Genomic DNA, 6,277 nt, shown 5'->3' with positions numbered 1-6,277 from the left:
CTAATAATAATAAATGTAAATGTATGTATGAGTATAGGCTACTGTGGCCTGGTGGTATTAATAGCGGTCTAGAGAGTGTTTTGTCGTGCCTTTAGAGTGAGTCACGGGGATGTAGGACTGATTGAGGATGTCCGCTAGTGACTACAGACCTCTCGACTACTGTCTCAGGAGAGTGACTATAAAGCTGAAACTGCTCTCCATTCGAGAGGGAATGGTCAGAGAACAATTAACCCCTTCAAGGAGAGGACAGCAGTAATGTGGCCACATGTTGCAAAGCAAAACAATGTGACATGTTTGAATGTAAAATATAATACGCAAATACTAGGTGACATACTGATTTGGCCACATGGATGATCAAAACATGATGCCTATGAAACTCATTGACTTGAAGTGAGAGAGAGAGAGTTGAGGATGTCCGTTAGTGACTGCAAACCTTTCAACTGTCTGAGAGAGAGAGAGAGAGAGAGTTGAGGATGTCCGTTAGTGACTGCAAACCTTTTAACTGTCTGACACAGAGAGAGAGAGAGAGAGAGAGAGAGACAAAGGGAGAGTGAGGGCAGCTTAGAATGAGAGAGAGAGAAGAGCACAGAGGGACTAGTTAGCTTTGTGTCTGAGAAAGACCTGGAGAGAGAGTCTAGTACAGACATAGTTGTGTCTGACAGAGTCATGTGGAGGAAAGAAGGATTGACAAAGAAGAGAGAGAGACAGAGAAAAGAATAGAAGAATACACAACTATTTACCGAAGGAAGAAACACGACTGGACCTTCTATAATTCCCTCTCGACCAACGTTCCATGGAATAACTGTTGAATTCTTCTTTTTCTGGATTTTTTTTTTTTTTTGCACAACTTCAACCCGGGGCAGTTCAGAAAAGATACCTTTGGATGTTTTTAATTCTAGAATCTGTTCTTGGTCATTTCTGAAGGACGTCTACAAACGCGTCCTTTACCTCGGCGGTTGGAGTATGGTTACTGTGAATAGTATTTATAAACCACTGCAGAACGATCACAATGCTGGGATGTAAAAGTCTTTATTTAACCCTCTGGGTGACCTCAGGAGTCTTCATGGTGAGTGTTTAATCTATTACAAATGATTTAAATATAATAATAATAATAATTGAATATTATTTAATACTTAATTTCAATCATGACTATTGCAGATGAAGAACGATATCAGTCAGTTCAGAGTTTCTTTTCCAGAGAGTTTAAAATTGTTTTAGAATTCCACACCTGTAAATGTATATATATATATTATATATATATTTTAGTATCTCAGTCCCTCCAGGATTCTGTAATTGCAAAAATGAATGCAAATTAAACAAAAGTTAACCCCACAATTTTTGTGACAGCGTGCAAATTCTACAAATGATCCCCACAATATTTTGACAGAAACATTTTATTCTGGTTGTGATTCTCGTTCTGGTTCACAATATTTTTATGAAAAAAAAAGACATTTCTTTTTGGGATTCTGCAGGGGCGGTTCTAGCATCAGACCTTTAGGGGGGCTCAGCCCCCAGAGCAGTAGCATAATTTCACTAAATGCCATGGTCAGGCAAGGGAGGGTGATTCTTTTTGTCAAATCAGTTGTCCAATAGTCAATTTTGGTGAGTTGTTTCTATACAATTCACTTATGACATTTAGGTAACATTAATGAACAACTACAGTATTAAGGAGACAACTACAGTATGTAAGTATAGTAAACCTATTATTATTATAATTTTTTATTCCAGTCGATCATAATGATCATGATCATATTACGGAGCGCTCACTGCGTTCCAGAGAGGGAGAGAGAGACTCACATTTTCGTATATCCATCTATGGGAAAAAGACATTTCCAGTGAGTGAAGGTTTGTTCAAATCATGAGGTAACAAAATACTATTTTGAGGCCTCAAATTGATTAATTTGAGGGAACAAAATACTTTAGGTAACTATTTTGAGGCGCCCTAACAAGGGTCTAGAAGCGCCACTGGGATTCTGATTGTGGTTCTCATCGGCAGTTTCAACAAGTCATCTCACGGGCGGCTAGGTGGTGTAGTGGGCAAGGCGCTCGCCATCAACGCTGGAGACGCTGGGTTCGAATCCAGCTCTCGGCGTTGCTATCAGCTTGGCTGGTCGTTCATACTAACACAATTGGCAGTGTTAGGGGTGGGAAAGCTGATGGGTGGGTCCTGGGCGTTGTGGACAGCGACCCCTACAGTTCGGTCGGGGCACCTGCTCAGCGAGGGTAGGATCTGGACGGAGGTAGTGTGACCTTCCACACGTTACACTCTCCCGGTGAGAATCTGCGCTGCCAGGCTGGCTGCCGGCTGGCTGCACATGCGTCGGAGGAAAGCATGTGACAGTCTCCGGCCTCCCGGACCAACAGTAGGGGGGAGTGCGCAACAACCAGGAAGGGGGTTGGGAATTGGCATAACGACTAACAGTGGGATGGGAGAAAAATCGGAAAAAGGAGGGGGGAAAAAGATAATAATAAAAAATTAAAATAAAGTCATCTCACAACATTGTAGCCACATACAACAATATCCAGCAAATGTCCCCACAATAAAACACAGAAAACATTGCAAATTGCATTAAAATAATGTGATGATGATGACGATGATGATGATGATGATGATGATGATGATGATGATGATGATGATGAAGACTTTATTCCAGACTCAAGGTCCATATTACACACATAAAAACAATACAAAAACAAGGACAACAACGTAGATTAAAATAAAAAATACATAAAGGCATCGATTCCAATGTTTCCACAAACCAGAGGAGTACCTTGTATCGCTTTGTTTGACATCAGTAATGGCACCTACTATAATTTTTTTTACTGTAATAGTCGACACGTACATTTAAACATCAAGTTCCTCAGCAGAGCATAGAAGGTGGGGACATTTTTAGTCACAAACAGATGGCTTGCACTAGTCCGTCTTGGGAGCTAAGGAGGATCCTAAATGCATCATTATATGCTACCTGCAGTTTTTTTTTTCATTTTTGCTGTGCTATAATTACACCAGAGGTGGGCAGTATAAAACGGAGTACAATAGGCTCTGAACAGGCTTATTTTCACATTGTCTGTATACATATAAACATATTTTCGTGCCAGCATATTGGCCTGTGCATACAGTCTGCAGCACTGGCGCTGCACATCAACATCATCACACATGTCATCAGTGATATTGTGACCCAAATATCGCACACTCTTCACCACATCTAGAGCGCAGTCAGACAGCAAGAAGGAGGGAAACTTTTACTTCTGGTCCTCCTTAGTTTTCACAATCATAACTACACTCTTGTTAGGGTTGAATTTGATATCCTGTTGTATACCATACACAGAGCAGACTTTAAGCAATTGCTGTAAACCAGCACTATAGAAAGGTCACTGCAAAATCAAGTGTTTTTTTCGATTCATGAATATATAATAGACTTATTTGTATTGTTTAATACATATACATTGTTTAAATATATAATAAACGTGTTTATATTTGTGCCTATTAAGATCTTTTAGGTTTAGAGTGTATGAGGGCTCTGAACATTATGATTGATGATTGTTATGTAGATTCATGCTGCAGGTTTTTGACTTGATACCATTAGTTACACAGATTTACTGCATTACTGCACCATTTATGCCGACTCCCACCAAAACACCACATACAGACCTGAAGACCTTGAATAACACATCTGTTATGTTATGATTAGTGCTGTCAATAGATACAAAATAATTAACTAATTAATCTCACTTTTTTTTATCCACTTTTTCTCCTTATTTTTCTCCCATCCCAATTTCGTGTTTCCAATTCTCCCCTCCCCTGTCTTGAACGTTGCTCGACTATGCCCCCCACTGGTCGGTTGTAGGGAGGATAGAAGCCTTGCATCACGTGTCCCCTCCGGTACACGAGGAGGCAGCCTGTCACATCTTTTCACCTGCCAGCGCGGACTCTCAGTGGCGAGGTGTAATGTGTGGGAGGCTCACACTACCCCTGCTACTTCCTGTCTCTGCTGTGCAGGAGTCCCCCAACCGACCTGTAGGAGTCGCTGTCCACAACGTCCAAATCCCCACCCATCGACTTCCACCCTCTAACTCTGCCAATTGAGTTAGTATGACGGCTGGCCCAAGCCGGAGGCAATGCTGACACCCGGATTCGAGACCGGAGTCTCTTGCATTGGCGACGAGCGCAATCTCCGCTGCGCCACCCAGCCGCACAATCTCACAATTTTCTGTAATTAATCTAGATTAATCTAGATTCAAAATAGCATTTTTCTACTTAAGACCGAAGCTTGTAACAGATATTTACTTGAGTAAAGTCATGGAATTAATGTAAAATCAACACAAAGAAAGTATATTTAGATTCAAAGACTATATTAATAGCTGTCTTTGAATACAGTTTCTCTCCTGTGAACTACAAATGTTCAACAAAACCATAAACATTGACTAAGCTAGACCTCTTTCTTATATCCGTCTTGTATGAACTACCACCAGTAATATAAATCATATTAACAACAAAAATGTGTTCAATCTTCATGTCAGATGATTTTGCAAAAAAAGAACAAGCAAATATACTGCTGAAAGTTCAGAAAGTTGAAAATTGTTCACTCCATAGATTAATCTAGATTCATTTATTTTAATGCTTTAAATCATTTAAATTAATCTCCAAAGTTAAAGCATTAATTAATTTTGACAGCCCTAGTTATGATATGTTATGTTGACAATGCATGTATACAAACCAAACCTCTTATTAGAGCAGGTCCCTGGTTTATGAGTGTAAAGATGTTGTGTGATTCACTTAGAGGGCACAATAAGTCAAGGAACACAGATGGGCTCATTGGATACACAACAGTCGCAGCTTTCCAGGCACATTCTTTCCCAAATGGCTAAAATAACTCATTTGTACTGCATGCTAAGATCTGCATGGTGACCCGCAACCACTACAGGACTAGCACCAAGCATCAAGTGAATGAGCTCATTGTCATTCAGATACTGAGGGTAAAGGCATCTGTGTGTGTGTGTGTGTGTGTGTGTGTGTGTGTGTGTGTGTGTGTGTGTGTGTGTGTGTGTGTGTGTGTGTGTGTGTGTGTCTCTCTCTCCTCTCTCTCTCTCTCTCTCTCTCTCTCTCTCTCTCTCTCTCTCTCTCTCTCTCTCTCTGATGATGATGTCTTTGCTAACATACCAAATACACCTGATGTTGTTTTTGTTGACACCAGCCACATGGAGGTGCTAATCATAGAAGTAGGCTGTGCCTTTGACCTGTACATGGACCAGGCTTTCTGGGACAAGTATATAAAAAATACCAACCACTGCTCAATGTGATGGCCGGCCTTGGGTGTAGATATAGTGCACTTATATTCAGAAGTCTTGGCCATGTATACAAATGCACCATGACTGGTCTGAGAATTGCTGCAATGTCTAAGAGAAAAGCAAAACAAATGGCCAAATATTGCTCTGTCTCAGCTACTATTGGCAGCTTAGCCGCGTGGAGAAGGAGGTGCTATGTGTCCCTTAAGTGTTCAGTGCTGCTTGGCCCGATATATATGATTCCCTGCTTATGTAATATAATTTGTGGAACCAAATAAAGTATTCAAATGTGTGTGTGTGTCTCTCTACCTCTCTCTACTGTATGTCTCTCTCCCAGTATGTAGTGACAGTCCCCACAGAGCAACAGTCCTGCAGCATCTCAGTCTGCGAAACTGAGTCTCACGCCGACTTCATACGTCTGAGTCTGAGGACACCTGGACACCACTGTTCCTTCAACGTCACCGGCTCCGACCAGCACTCCTGCAGGAGGAGAGGAGAGGAGGACAGAGAGGGCAGAGGAGGAGGAGAAGATGATGATGGAGGAGAGAGGGTGGAAAGGCATGAGATAGGAGGCGAGGATCGAGAAGACGAGGGCATACCGGGCAAGGATGCAGGAGATAAGGACTTAGGAGACGTCTTTACGTGTGTAGTGGCGAATCTGGAGCCTGGAACCTCTTACCATCTGGAGATCAGATCGCTGACGGATCAGGAAACGGCTAACCTCACCCTGCACACCAGTAAGTCATGGGGTCAAAACCCTTTCAATATACTACATTTACATAGAAAAGGCATTTAAACTCACAACGGTATGTCATGTAAATTAGGATTAAACCATACCCTGCACTCTTCTCAGGCTGTTACTGTATACAACTATGTATAAACCTGCTTCCCTGCTGTGTGTATTATATATTACGCTTTGCTAACTTCATATCACAGCTGTATATATCCCACTACGCTTTGTTGGTTTCATATCACAGCTGTATAATGTACC

The 6,277-nt window shown here is 41.5% G+C and overlaps 1 pseudogene across 1 annotated transcript in view; it reads left to right on the top strand.

Annotated features, from left to right (window-relative positions):
* The first annotated feature begins 586 nt into the window (after positions 1 to 586).
* The window catches only part of LOC311242116 (receptor-type tyrosine-protein phosphatase beta-like), a 119,090-nt pseudogene continuing 113,399 nt past the window's right edge, over positions 587 to 6,277 (top strand). The window contains exons 1-2 of the transcript XR_014620995.1: positions 587 to 1,066; positions 5,624 to 6,023. The product of XR_014620995.1 is annotated as a receptor-type tyrosine-protein phosphatase beta-like (transcript). The remainder of the gene's footprint in view (positions 1,067 to 5,623; positions 6,024 to 6,277) is intronic.

The sequence above is a fragment of the Notolepis coatsorum genome, assembly GCF_963971535.1.
Source record: "Notolepis coatsorum genome assembly, chromosome: 15".
NCBI lineage: Eukaryota > Metazoa > Chordata > Actinopteri > Aulopiformes > Paralepididae > Notolepis > Notolepis coatsorum.
Note: the sequence above shows the minus strand (reverse complement) of the source record. Positions and strands in the feature narration are given on the sequence as shown.